Genomic DNA, 14,486 nt, shown 5'->3' on the forward strand with positions numbered 1-14,486 from the left:
AACAAGCATATCAATTTCTAGTCCTATGTTTCCTAAAGAAAGACCTTTAATATATATATTTTATTATCACCCATACCAAGTTTCACACATTATGATGGAATTTTCGAGTAGTCATATATATTCTTAAAAAACAACCTTCCCCAGATGGTAGAGTGAAATATTGCTACATAAGGTCCTATCTTGCTTCTAAACTGTATAAATTAAAGGAATATTGATCTAAAAATACTAGTACGGTAAATAATTGAAGCTTTAGCCTGCACTACCACCGGCATTGTTTGAAGTTTTGTCTTCATAATGCTCTCCCAAGCAAGCATTTAAATAGTCCAGCCATTAGCTCTTTATAGAGATCAACTTTGTCAACTTATTGACAGATTTCTTCAAGCACAGATCTCTTTCTTGAGTTTGATCACTTGCTGTGGTATAGTGATGACAAAATGCACCGTATTATCCGAACGCTCATTTAAAGTAGCTATAAACACCTGCCTATAAGATGATGCAGGTACAAGAGGGGAGCAATCTTCTTACCACCTCTTAGTTTCCCATTATACACACTGGTCTGAAGTCAAAAAACTAAGTGTTCATTGGAGAAATGGCAGGGCATGAATTCACTGATATTAATTGCCATGATACCAACACCACCACCATTTTTCCCCTGACAAATTGAAAACAGTCCTCATTTTATAACAAGACTGTTTAAGAAAATGGTATTTTAAGTAAAAAATGTTGCAAAATGGGCATTAGAATTCTGCTGGAGAAAAAGTGATAGCTTCTCCTTATGAAAATGTTTACAGATTTAAGTTGTAATCACGAGTGAAAATAATAGGAGTTTATTGGTGAATATAAGGTATGAGCATTATTTCACATTATCTAGCATGAAGAAAAAAATAGTTCGTTTGGTGATGGAAGTTTTCTTGGGATTTTCTTTTTAATTTTGTTTTGTTTTGTTTGTTTGTTTGTTTGTTTGTTTAGAAAGAGCATTGGACTGGAAATGAGACCAAACAAACTGCCCTGTATGGTGTCTGGCACATAGCAAGTTAGTAAATGTTCATTTAACCAAAATCAGAATTGAGTTCTGAATCTGTCACTTACGACTTTGCGATCTTGGATACTTTGTTTCTCTATCACACAGCTTTCTCATCTAATATAACAGTATATTCCTACAGAATAGTATGTTACAGCATACATAAACATTTGAATGCTTTGAATTCCTATCTGCTTCACTTAGAAATTACTGTCTTATTTTGAGATATCAGAACCATGTTGGAACAAGTCCAACATTCAACTACTTGTTTTAATTTACATGCTTGTGTGGACAAAACAGTAAAATAATTGATAGGATTCCACCATTTGGCATTATGTAGATAGACTAAAAACAAGCTGAATTCTGTAATTTTCTATTTATTCCAGTGATCTCGAGCTATAGTAACAAAGTGTTTCCACATGTCAATTCGGCCTGCCTTGTACTTGAGCAGAATATTAGAAGTAGAATGGAGGCTAGATTTCCTGCTAGCATCTAGCTATTCCTGGGGTGGGTTCTCTGCATCCCATACACACAAAGCCAAGTCTCTCTTCTTTATCCAATGCTCCCACATGGTTTGCCTTGTTTTTCTGAGTATTTTCCAGATCCCATCCACTGCTGCAATCAGTACCTACCCTGAGTCCCAGTTTTCTTGATTGGTGTCCTGATGTTCTGTCTAGTTCTTATTAGTATCCTCCTAGTAAAATTCAGACTCACCCCCATCAGGATTGGTGTCCTGATGTTCTGTCTAGTGCTTATTAGTATCCTCCTAGTAAAATTCAGACTCACCTCCCCCTTCTCTGTATCTAGTCTTGCAAAGGCACTGGCTGGAGACTTGATTCAGCCTGAACTAACCTTCTGAGAGCTATGTCATCATCACCTGCCTATTAATTGATCCAATAATTATTCCAAACTCACTTTCAGCTGTTGGCCTTGAGTCCTTCTTCACTGTAAAATTGAAACCATTAGAAAAGCACTTCCATATCCCAACCTGCATCTATAACCTGTATGCTCTGCCTTCTTTCCTGTTACTAGAGATGAACTATGCCTATATCCATCTAAAACCAAGCCGTCCACATGAATACTGGATTCCATCTCTTCTTTACTACTCAAGGACATCTCTCAGGCAATTCACATTTGTCTCTATTACATGAAGACATCTTCTCTGCTAGTCTATTAACATATAAATGCCTGGTTATTTCTCCTGTACCTAAAAAAAAAAAATGTTTCTTTAACTGCTGCCAGGTAGCACTATATTGCTTTGCCTTCCTAGAGCAAGTATTGTCTACATTGTTTCCATTTACCCTCCTCCCATTATTTCTTAAACTATTAAATGTATCTTTGATGCCCAACTTCACCAAAACTATTCTTCTCAAGGTCACATATAACATCCACATTGCCAATTATTTCTCAATCCTCATCCTCTGCTAATGGATGGCATTTTATAGGGGTGAGCCCTCTCCTCCTTGATACACTTGGCAATTCTACTCTTCTAGTGTAAGAGTCATCCTTCATCTTGGTTGAGAAAAATCCAGGAAGTTCCTTGGCACTCCTTTAAAATATATCGAGGATCTGAAAGCACCTACCGCCACCATCGCTAATACCCAGCTGTAGCCATCATCATCTTCCTTTTGGGTTACTGTAAAGATCTTCTAACTGGTCTTTCTGCCAACTTGGTCACATTATAACCTCTTTTCAATGTGTCAGCTAAAGCAATCTCTTTAGAATGCAAGTCATTTACATTTACAGGTCTCTAGTTCAAAATCTTCCAATGGCTTCTAGTCTCATTCAAAATAAAACCAAAGGATCTAAAATCACTTGCAAAGTCCTACACAATATGATCACCAATCCTCTCCCCTGAGACATTCCCCTCATTTGTTGTGTTCCTTGTTGCTTTCTCAGATATACTGCCAGAAGAACCCCTCTGCCTTTATGGTACTGTCCCCCTCTCATTGCTCATTTATGCCTCCAAGTTTTGTGTGGGTGTATCTGCTTGGAGGAACCTAAAAGTGTAGAGAACCCCAGCTGCAAGAGAGTCTCAAAGTGTAACTTGTAGCAGACTATTTCTGTAATATAAGAAGGCCATATAGAAGAGGGATGAAATGATACTGAGTAGGCCAATCTAGTTTATATGTCACAGCAATGAATAACTAGAGTTTAGTGGGGAGAAAAGGTAGTGGAAATCCTAATTGACTTTGCATCAATGCACAAAAACAAAGAGACTGTCTTTGTATATGAAATCAACAAAATAGCATACTTAACCTTGAAAACAATAACATTAATTATACATGATAATTTGAATAATATAACAGATATGTCTTATGTAAACTATACAGCGAAATGCCAATTTAATAGGTCCTCTGTAAATACATACATGGTCTCATTGTCCCCATTTACAGAAGTGATATATAAAATTTCCATTTCAAAATCTGACAGAATTTTAAGAACTTTCTCTGGTGCAATTTTTAAATAAATGTGCTTACTTCTGGTATGAAACAGAGAGATTCATAATGACTGGCTCAATACCACAGGCACAACCATAGATAAATTCCAAGAACTTGATATCTCTATTTATAAGAACATTTTGATTCTCTTTAAATAAGAGACTGTGGTTATTTGAAATAAAACACCAGAAGAGCATATAAATGAAAGTAAGCAACACATATGAGTCACTTCCTCATGGCAAGTTTTATAGTTCAACAATTGTGAAATCCAACAGTAACATCAAAGTACTGACTTGGTATTACTTTCTGCTATTGCTGCATTTCTTCCACACCACCACTCGAGTCCTTTCAGATTCTATTCCATCACTAATGAAACTGCCAACCCAGCTCAAAAATGCTTTACTATTGGATTATTTCCAGGATTTTGTGGCACTTTTCTTGGAAATAGGTTTGCTACTCTATTCGGTATCTCCTACACATTCTAGACCATCATTCACAATGCTCTACTTCAGATTTCAAATAGTCGTTTTCCTGGGACTAGAAAAAATAATATAAATAATTTCTCCATTGTTTCCTCTGGGATAGGATGGCAGCTCCTTTTGCCATGCTTTCTTACTAAATGCTATATATATTATTTTACATTTATTTATTTTTGAGAGAGAGAGGGAAAGAGAGACAGAGTATGAGGAGGGGAGGGGCAGAGAGAGAGGGAGACACAGAATCAATCCAAAGTAGGCTCCAGGCTCTGAGCCATCAGCAAAGAGCCCCATGCCGGGCTCAAACCCACCAACCATGAGATCATGCCCTGAACTGAAGTCAGACGTCCAACCAACTGAGCCACCCGGGCACCCCACTAAATGCTATAAGTTTTATAGCTTCCTAAACATAGTTAATCGAATCAATACATATTGGTATTGAGAATGGGATGATGAAGATTGCTTTGATGGCTTCGTGGAAGAAGATAGTGTGCAAATAAAAATGATAAACTCTTCATCTCAAGACTGGTTTCAGTATAACCACTAATGCTGCAAGGAGCTTTCACTACATTTTATGTTGTGACAGTAGCAGCTGGTTGTTGTAAAAGAAAGCAATTGACAAATATTATGCTTTTACTAAATAAGAGGAATATTTTTTATAATAATTTAAATAGTAATATTTTTATAAATATATAAAACATAACATTGCACCTTAATATCTTAGCACTAATTAGTAGTACAGCATCTAGGAGATGGAGCGACCCCAGCCGGGGCATTAGTCTTTGCCTGAATGTAGCTTATAATTTATTGTGAAAGACAAACTATAATCAAATAATAATACAAATGAATACAAAATACTTCAGAGTAACATGCTTATAATTGGGGGGCTTTGACAGAGTAAGATTAGTGAAGGAAATTTCAAGTAACATTTGATTTTGGATACAAAAAAAACAATTGAAATTAGTCAGGTATAAAGGGAAGGTAAGAGGGGTCTATGCAGAAGATGAAGCAAATGGTGGCACCTGGGTGGCTCAGTCGGTTAAGCGTCCGACTTCGGCTCAGGTCATGATCTCGTGGTTCATGGTTTTGAGCCCCACATCGGGTTCTGTGCTGGCAACTCAGAACCTGGAGCCTGTTTCAGATTCTGTCTCCCTCTCTCTTTGCCCCCTCCCCAGCTCATGTTCTGTCTCTCTCTGTCTCAAAAATAAACTATAAAAAATTTATAAAAAAAAAAAAAGATGAAGCAAATGAAAAACTGTTGGGGTAGGAAGAGAATAACAATTAGTAGACATCAAGAGAAGATCAGTGTTGATGTAGAGAAAGGGGAACACATGAAGGGGCCAGACTATGCAATGGCTTATTAAAGAGATTGGTTTTATCCTAAGAAAAACTGGAAGACTGTTCGAAGATTGGTATGTAGTTGGGTGACAGTTGCATTAAAAAACAAACATGCTGGGTGTAGCAAGAAGAAATAATGTTCAGGAAGGCATGGAGAAAGGTTCAAACATAAACACTGCTGTTAATACTAAACTTTAAATAGGGAGAAGGTGTAGGCAAAATAAGACATTTAAAACGTCCTAAACTATGTTTCATGAAACACAAATGCAAAATGCCCTCAGGTCAAAGTGTCCAATAACTTTGGGAACTGCTGCTTGTTATTCCCCTCTCTTGGAGATCTGCAGAAAATGTAGCTTACTGAAGGCTAATGCAATGAAAGGATACAGCTAGAAAACAAAGCATATTATATTTGTGAAACTCATAATAGCATAATTGATTCTAGCCTTAAAACTTACTGCACACAGGATATAAAATCAATGCACAAAAAGCAGTTGCATTCCAATACACCAATAATGAAGCAACAGAAAGAGAAATCAAGGAATTTATCCCATTTACAATTGCACAAAACCCATAAAATACCTAGGACTCTAACAAAGGGGTGAAAAATCTATACACTGAAAATTATAGAAAGCTTATGGAAGAAATTGAAGAAGACACATAAATAATGGAAAAATATTCCATGCTCCTGGATAAGAACAAATATTGTTACAATGTCAATACTACCCAAAGCAACCTATGTATTCAATCCAATACCTATCAAAATACCACCAACATTCTTCACAGAGCTAGAACAAACAATCCTAAAAGTTGTATGGAACCAGAAAAGACCTTGAATAGCCAAAGCAATCTTGAAGAAAAACCAAAGCAGGAGGTGTCACAAACCCAGACTTGAAGCTGTATTACAAAGCTATAATCATTGAGGCAGTATGGTACTGGCACAAAAACAGACACTCAGATCAATGAAACAGAAGAGAGAACCCAGAAATGAACCCACAAATGTATGGTCAACTAATCTTTGACAAAGCAGGAAAGAATATCCAATGGAATAAAGACAGTCTCTTCAGCAAGTGGTGCTAGGAAAACTGACAGCATCATGCAGAAAAATGAACCTGGACCACTTTCTTATATCATACACAAAAATAAACTAAAAGTGGATGAAAGACCTAAATGTAAGATAGGAAGCCATCAAAATCCTTGAAGAGAAAGCTGGCAAAAACCTCTTTGACCTTGGCCACAGCAACTTCTTACTCAACACGTCTCCAGAGGCATGGAAAACAAAAGCAAAAATGAACTTTTGGGACCTCATAAAAATAAAAAGTTTCTGTACAGTGAAGGAAAAAATCAACAAAACAGAAAGGCAACCAATGGAATGGGAGAAGATATTTGCAAATGACATATCAGAGAAAGGGTTAGTATCCAAAATCTATAAAGAATTTATCAAACTCAACACCCAAAGAAACAAATAATCCAGTGAAGAAATGGGCAAAAGACATGAATAGACACTTTTCCAAAGAAGACATGCAGATGACCAACAGACACTTGAAAAACTGAAAAAAATCACTCATCATTAGGGAAATACAAATCAAAACCACAGATACCAAATTAGATACTACCTCACACCTGCCAGAATGGCTAACATTAACAACTAAGGCAACAACAGATGTTGGCGAGGATGAGGAGAAAGGATCTCTTTTGCACTGCTGGTGGGAATGCAAACCGGTGCACTTACTCTGGAAAACAGTAAAGATGTTCCTCAAAAAAATAAAAATAGGACTACCCTACCACCCAGCAATTGCACTACTAGGTATTTATCCAAAGGATACAGGTATGCTGTGTTGAAGGGACACATGCTCTCCAATGTTTATAGCAACACTATCAACACTAGCCAAAGTATGGAAAGAGCCCAAATGTCCATAAATGGATGAATGGATAAAGAAGAAGTGGTATACATATACAATAGAGTATTACTCAGCAATCAAAAAGAATGAAATCTTGCCATTTGCAACTACGTGGATGTAACTAGAGGGTATTATGCTAAGCGAAATTAGTCAGAGAAAGACAAATATCATATGATTTCATTCATATGAAGACTTTAAGATACAAAACAGATGAACATTAAGGAAGGGAAGCAAAAATAATATAAAAACAGGGAAGGGGACAAAACATAAGAGACTCTTAAATATGGAGAACAGAGGGTTACTGGAGGGTTTGTTGGAGGGGATGAGCTAAATTGATAAGGGGTATTAAGAAATCTACTTCTGAAATCATTGTTTCACTAGATGCTAATTAACTTGGATCTAAATTTTAAAAAATAAGTTAAATTAAAAAAAAAACACTGCACACAAAATATAGATACAGACTATCTCCTTAAAAAACACAGAACTGGATTTTACTAGATGGCTCTAACTTTTCACATTGCTATTATAGAGAAATATTTTTTCCTTTAAGGGTTTAAGAATAATACTAGAGAACAAGAATATAATTTAAATTATTAGATTATTGCAACTCAAGAAACCTGAGATAATTTTAGATGTATTAAAAATAGTGAGCAGGTTTACATCTAAGGAACTGTTGTGGGGGAAAAAAGTAATTTAAAATATACACATTTTAAAATGATAAAAATTGGGGCGCCTGGGTGGCTTAGTCGGTTAAGCGTTCGACTTTCGCTTAGGTCATGATCTCGCGGTTCGTGGGTTCGAGCCCCGCGTCGGGCTCTGTGCTGACTGCCAGCTCAGAGCCTGGAGCCTGTTTCAGAGTCTGTGACTCCCTCTCTCTCTGACCCTCCCCTGCCCGCGCTGTCTCTCTCTCTCTCTCTCTCTCCTAGAAATAAATTAAAAAATATATTTAAAAAAATAAAATAAAATAAAATGATAAAAATTATTACAAACCATTAAAAATATTAAATGGAAGTCTGAACAGTAGTGAGGCTCCAAGCTACCCATGATGATCCATGCCTCATGCTATTTATGCCCTTGTTTAGTACTCTCCCATGCTGATTCATGATACTGTTGACCAATAGAAAATAGTGGGAGTGACTGAATTTCAAGGCTAGGTTATAAAGAACACTACAACTTCCACTTGGGGTGTTTGGGTTCTTGGATTGCTTACTCTGGGTGAAGTCAGCCACTTGCCATTAGGATGCTCAAGCCCCTCATTGGAGAGACCCCGGTGGAAGGAGCTGAGAAGTCTCTGAGACCAAGAGCCACCATTAAATTGCCAGCCAACTGAGTGAGCCACCTTACAGCAGATCCTCCAGCCTATGACATACTTTGAGATGACCACAGCTGTTGGAGAGACCCCGAAGGGAGAACTGCCTGGTTGAGTCCTTACTTAATCCCTGGCCTAAGTAACAATGGAAGGTAATACAAGATTGTGATTTTAAACCACTGAATTTTGGGGCATTTTTAAAAGCAGCAATAGGAAACTAACATATAGAGTTCTTTTAGAAAACAAAATTGTGCTGAATGATACTTTGTCGAGTGCTGTACTTTGCCAATTTAGCATTAAAGTTTGTAAAGGCATTTTATTTGCCTTCCAAATTAGGTTATACTATGCTCTTCAGAAAGAAACCTCCAAGGTTTTATCCTGCTAATATGCAGGGAGAAAAAAAAAATTAAGATTTTGTGATAAAACATCCCAGATACTAATGTATAACCCTTCTTTAGTGGAGGCAAATTGTCACAGAAATAGGTCTTTAAGATAGTAGACTATCAAATCATGAATAGGCTAAGCCTTCTCTGGTGATGAATATGACATAAAGGCTTTGAAAACTGTGTTACCCCCTGTGAATGAAGTGAAAAATTTCACAAGGTGAAGAGAATGAATCTCACACTCTGCAAGGTCTTCCCCTTAATAGCATCCACCAAATTCTTTCCACTCCTATTTTTTATATAGACTACTCCATTAGGGATAATAGGGGCCTGAGAAAGAATATAAATTCATTCCCACAATCCCAACACTTCACTTTGTCTCAACCTTGTTCCTCACTCTTACCTTATGTTTCTAACAGAGAAATAGTGTCTTGGATTTTTTTTTTCCCTTTCTCTTTCTTCCCCACTCCCAACCACTTGAGTAAGTCTTATTTGAGTAAGAGCATCGCTCCAAATCAGAGACACTTGGAGGAAAATGTGAAAGAGCTACAATCTATAAGTAAAATGTACCAATGGATAGTAATATGTGACTAACTTTTCAATATATTCAGTTTTATTTATTTTAAAAATAGACAGCCCACAAACAGACCCACACAAATATGGTCAAATGATCTTCGACAGAAAAGTAAAGGCAACTCAGTGGAGATGGGAGAGTCTTTTCAGCAAATAGTGCTGGAATAACTAGACATAATATTGAAAACAAGAAAAATAGTTTAGACACAGTCTTTATAACTTTATCCCCTGTCTTTTACCCCCTTCCAATATGTTCATCTGTTTTGTTTCTTAAATTCCACATATTAGTGAAATCATATGGTATTTGCATTGTTCAAACAAGCGAACCATTAAGAAGGGGCTGAAGTGAAAGCTTGGTCATAAAGTCCATTTTTATCTGAAAACTAAAAAAATTCTTTGTATCTAAGGAACAAAAGCAGATGTGGAATGTACTTGGTTATAGTGCTGAGTAGAAAACATACACATACACACATACACACACACAATTTCTGTTTATCTGGTGTGGAAAGTAGAGATTGGGTAATATATCTTGAAGCAAAAGTAGTGAATAGATACTGCTGAGCCACAAAAAGCCAAACATTCTCAGATCTTCTAATGCCAAAACTGTCAGAAGACAACAGGGCCAACCCTTCAGAATATAAGATGTGACAATAAAAAATTATGTGGTTGTGGAAAGTGCCAAAGTAGCATAAAATCCTTATGGTTCTCCTCTTCCTTCAGATTTCCCTGGGTACTTTATTTCCCAAATTAGGACTAATGAGGAAGAAAATTGGAAGGTTACTAGTAGGTCACTTTAGATTTTAAAAAGATATGGAAAACTGGATGATAAAATTAAGAATTTCTATTCATCAAAAAATACTAATGAGTACAAATACAGTACTTGGAGTGGGAAAAGATATTCATTATAGTCTATCTTAAAAATTCTACCCTCATGCTCATTTTGGCCACATATGCACTAAAACTGGAACAATACAGAGAAGATTAGCATGACCTCTGTGTAAAGATGACACACAAATTCAGAAAGCATTCCATATTTTTGCAAGTTTCTAAGGGAGAAAATCTTAAAAGTTCTCATCACAAGAAAAATTTTAATTCTGTAACTATGCATGGTGATGAATGTTTAAAAAAACTATCATGAATATATAAAAACTTCTCTAGATCAATAAGAAAAGAACACACAAATCTAGTACAAAATGGGTAAAAATTACTAAACAAACACTTTACAAAAGAGGATATCTAAAAAGCCAATGAGTATATGAGAAATACAGCTTCATCAATCATCACAGACAGGTAAGTTAAAACCACGAATAGATTTCACTACACACCTATCATCATCATGAAAAGGAAAACAAGGGCACCTGGGTGGCTCAGTTGGTTAAGTGTCTAACTTCAGTTTGGGTCATGATCTCACAGCTGGTGGGTTTGAGCCCTGCATTAGGCTCTGTGCTGACAGACCAGAGCCTGGAGTCTCCTTCAGATTCTCTGTCTCCCTCTCTTTCTACCCCTCCCCCGATTGTACTTTGTCTTTCTCTCTCTCAAAAATGAGTAAACATTAAAAAAAATTTTAATTAAAAAAAAAGAAAAGGAAAACAATGGGAAATAAGTGTTAATCAGAATGCAGAGGCAATTAGAATGCTCATTTACTACTGTTAGATTAGTACAACCACTTTGTAAAACTGACAGTATCTGTTAAAGCTGCCTATGCTGAGAGGAAAGAGTTAAAACAACTGGGTTTTGATCCAATCTCTACACCAAGAAAACATCCTTGAGAGAAAGGCTGTTGGGGTCATCCCAAGTTTAATCTTCTTCATAAATGGACTTATAGATAACTGGACTAATGATATTTGCCAGGAGGAAGTGACCTTATCCCTGAAACCCTCTTGTCAGGAAGTTCTGGTTAAGGATTACCTATAAAAAAAGAACCCAGGGTCCAAGAAATGGCCCTCTGGAGGATTTCCCCTAAGCTACACAGCTCTCTGGCTTCACAATTTAAATGCTTCTGCTGTGTGAAGTGACTTTTCAGATGTAACTTAGAGATCTTATCTATTATTCTGAGCCACATGTTGGACAAAAAAAAAAAAAAAAAGACAGGTCCTGGGAAACTACCCTTATTGCCCTAAATGTCTCTCTGCTCTTTCTGAAATTGTAAATTGCTTTCAAATTGAAATTATTTAATAAAGTTTGCTAAGGGATAAAATATCTGTAATTCATGTAGGTCTCATTTGATAATTCCATCCTGTGTGTTAGCTTATACAATTAGACCAAATAATCCCACTCATGGGTGAATGCCAAATAGAAATCATTCACATGTTCAGCTAAGAATAAGAACTGTTATATTCATCACAGCACTATTCTTAATGGCCACAAACTGGAGAATATCAAAATGCTTGTAAAGAAGAATAGACAAATTGCAGTATGTTCACACAATGGAATGCTATTCAGCAATTTATAACTTCAACTACATCAATTAGTATGGATGCAACTCAGAAACATAATGTTGATTGAATTAATCCAGACTAAAGGGTATGGTATGTTTCTAAAAGAGCAAAAACAGGCAAAATTTATCTGAGCTGTTATAAGTCAGGTAATATTATTCTTGGGGGCAGGTAATACCAAAGGAGAGAGCATGAGGGGAATTCTGTTTCTTGATCTAGGTGTTGGTAAGGCCAGTTTGTAAAAATGTATTGAGCTATACCCTTATGATATGTGAACTAGAGGAATATAGGACTCACTGGTGGGAGGAATGCTCATAAATGGGTCTTTGAGGGATAAGATGGATAAGAAAAGTTTTTAGGAAGTTTCACTGGATATTGATCATAGATTTCTCCCATTGCTCCCTCTTCAAGAAACTTCTGAAGAGACTTATTTTACTGTCGATGGCTTTAAAGCCAATTATTTATCTATTCAGTATTACAAAATGTGGAGATGACTGATGAGATGGGAACAAGAGCATATTAGGATTAGCACTGAAAAGTAAAAAAATGACTGAAAAACATATATAAGTGAAAAACATTTTAGATATAGCAGGTCACCTAGTTGTTGATATTTGTAATATCAAATACCAACAAAATACCAAAGATTTTGGTTTTAAGAAAATATTCTTGGACAGAGTTTTAATAAAAGTTGATACTGTCATATTTTATTCCATATTGTATGCAAATATTAAACTTTAATTTTTAGTGTCTCCTAAGAATCTTCAAACATAATTGTTAATTTAATAATTCCAAATATATACTCCTACTTTCTGTAATAATGACAATGGTGATGATGATGATGATGATGATGATGATAATAATAACAAATATTCCTTAAGTCCTAATCTATAAGATATATGGCTAAACCCTCTAACACAAGAGTTCTTAATTCAGACTTCAGTAAAATTCAGGAATTCATAAATTTGAATGTGAATTACATATTTATTTTCACTAACCTTTAACTGAAATTTAACAATTCTTTCAACAGAAATTTAGCATTTCCTTCAATATAAATCTCAGATGTTTTCATCATACATTACACCTACAACTAATATCTTGAAATGATGGTTTATACTCATCACTACATTGAAATTGCATTATTAGACTTATCATCAGATCTTGTTATTTAATGTAAAAAGAATTACATATATTATTATATCTTTAATAATTGGATAACTCCATTTCAAAATGATTGGCTGGTTTCTACTATAATTCTATATATTTTATTTTATGGATTGGAAAAAAACTGTTATTTTCAATTGCACCAATGGATTCCATAGCAATAAACACTTAAGAGTCCATTTAAAATATCTAATTTAATTAATACTATCTTATGATATTAGTATTTTTATACTCATGTTAGAGTTAAAGGAAATGAAGCAAGGAAAGTTGAATGATGTTCCCAAGTTCACAAGGTCTGTAAATCCCAGGGCTAGAATTAGAAGCTAGATCATCTGGTTTTAGAGACTGTCCTTTCAACGACCAGCCTGTGTAGCCTGTTAGAAATTTAAATGGTAGCACAGTGGCTAACTGTTGTTTACAGAGGTTGTTAGTATATGCCTCAGGGTGTGTCATGAGAAGCAGGAGAGGCCAAACCTCAGGAAGAGTAGCCCTTTGTTGATAACTTAGTGTTCAACTTAAAATTTCATACTTCAGCAATTACTAACATATGTAAAAGAAAAAATCAATAGCAATGCAGATATAGGAGGGGACTTTAACACTCCACTTACATCAATGGACAGATCATGCAGAGAGAAAATCAACAAGGCAAAAGTCTCTTTGAATTATGTTGGACCAGATGGATCTGACATATATTCAGAATGTTCTAACCCATAACAGTGGAATACATATTTTTTCAATATGTATTGAAAACATGGAACAATATCCAGAAGAAATCACATGTTCAGCCAAAAATAAGACTCAAAAATTCAAAAAGACTAAAATTATATAATGCATCTTTTCTAACCACAATGATATGAAACTACCAATCAATCACAAGAAAATATCTGGAAAAAAATACTATTACATGGAAATATATAACATGGTACTAAACAATAAACAAAGAGGAAATTAGAAAAATAAATAAGAATGAAATGGTCCAAAATTTTTGGGATGCATCAAGCTGTTTGAAGTGGGAAGTTTATAGTAATATAGGTCTACCTCAAGAAGCAAGAAAAAATCTCAAATAAACAACCTAAACTTACAGCAAAATGAATTAGAAAAAGAAAAACAAACAAAACCACAAACCAGTAGATGAAAGGAAATAATAAAGATTAGAGCACAAATCAATGAAATAGAGACTTAAAAAGCCAATAGAACATATCAATGAAACCCAGAGCTGGTTCTCTGAAAATATCAACAAAGTTAATAAACCTTTAACCAGAGACATCTTAAAAAGAGAGAGAGAGAAAGAAGGAGAAAGGATTCAAGTAAATAAAATGATAAATTAAAAAGGAGAAATAACAGACACAACAGAAATATAAAGGATAATAAGAAAGTATAATTAAAAAATGATATGCCAACAAATTGGGCAACCCAGAAGAAATGGATAAATTCCTAGTTATAAATTCCTA

At 35.3% G+C, this 14,486-nt stretch overlaps 1 non-coding gene across 1 annotated transcript; it reads left to right on the forward strand.

Moving 5' to 3' along the window:
* The first annotated feature begins 10,370 nt into the window (after positions 1 to 10,370).
* On the forward strand, positions 10,371 to 10,477 carry LOC120240937. The gene has a single exon (XR_005530781.1). It is a non-coding gene; the product is annotated as a U6 spliceosomal RNA (small nuclear RNA).
* The last annotated feature ends 4,009 nt before the right edge of the window (positions 10,478 to 14,486 follow it).

The sequence above is a fragment of the Hyaena hyaena genome, unplaced genomic scaffold, assembly GCF_003009895.1.
Source record: "Hyaena hyaena isolate Hyena2069 unplaced genomic scaffold, ASM300989v1 scaffold_271, whole genome shotgun sequence".
Lineage (NCBI taxonomy): Eukaryota > Metazoa > Chordata > Mammalia > Carnivora > Hyaenidae > Hyaena > Hyaena hyaena.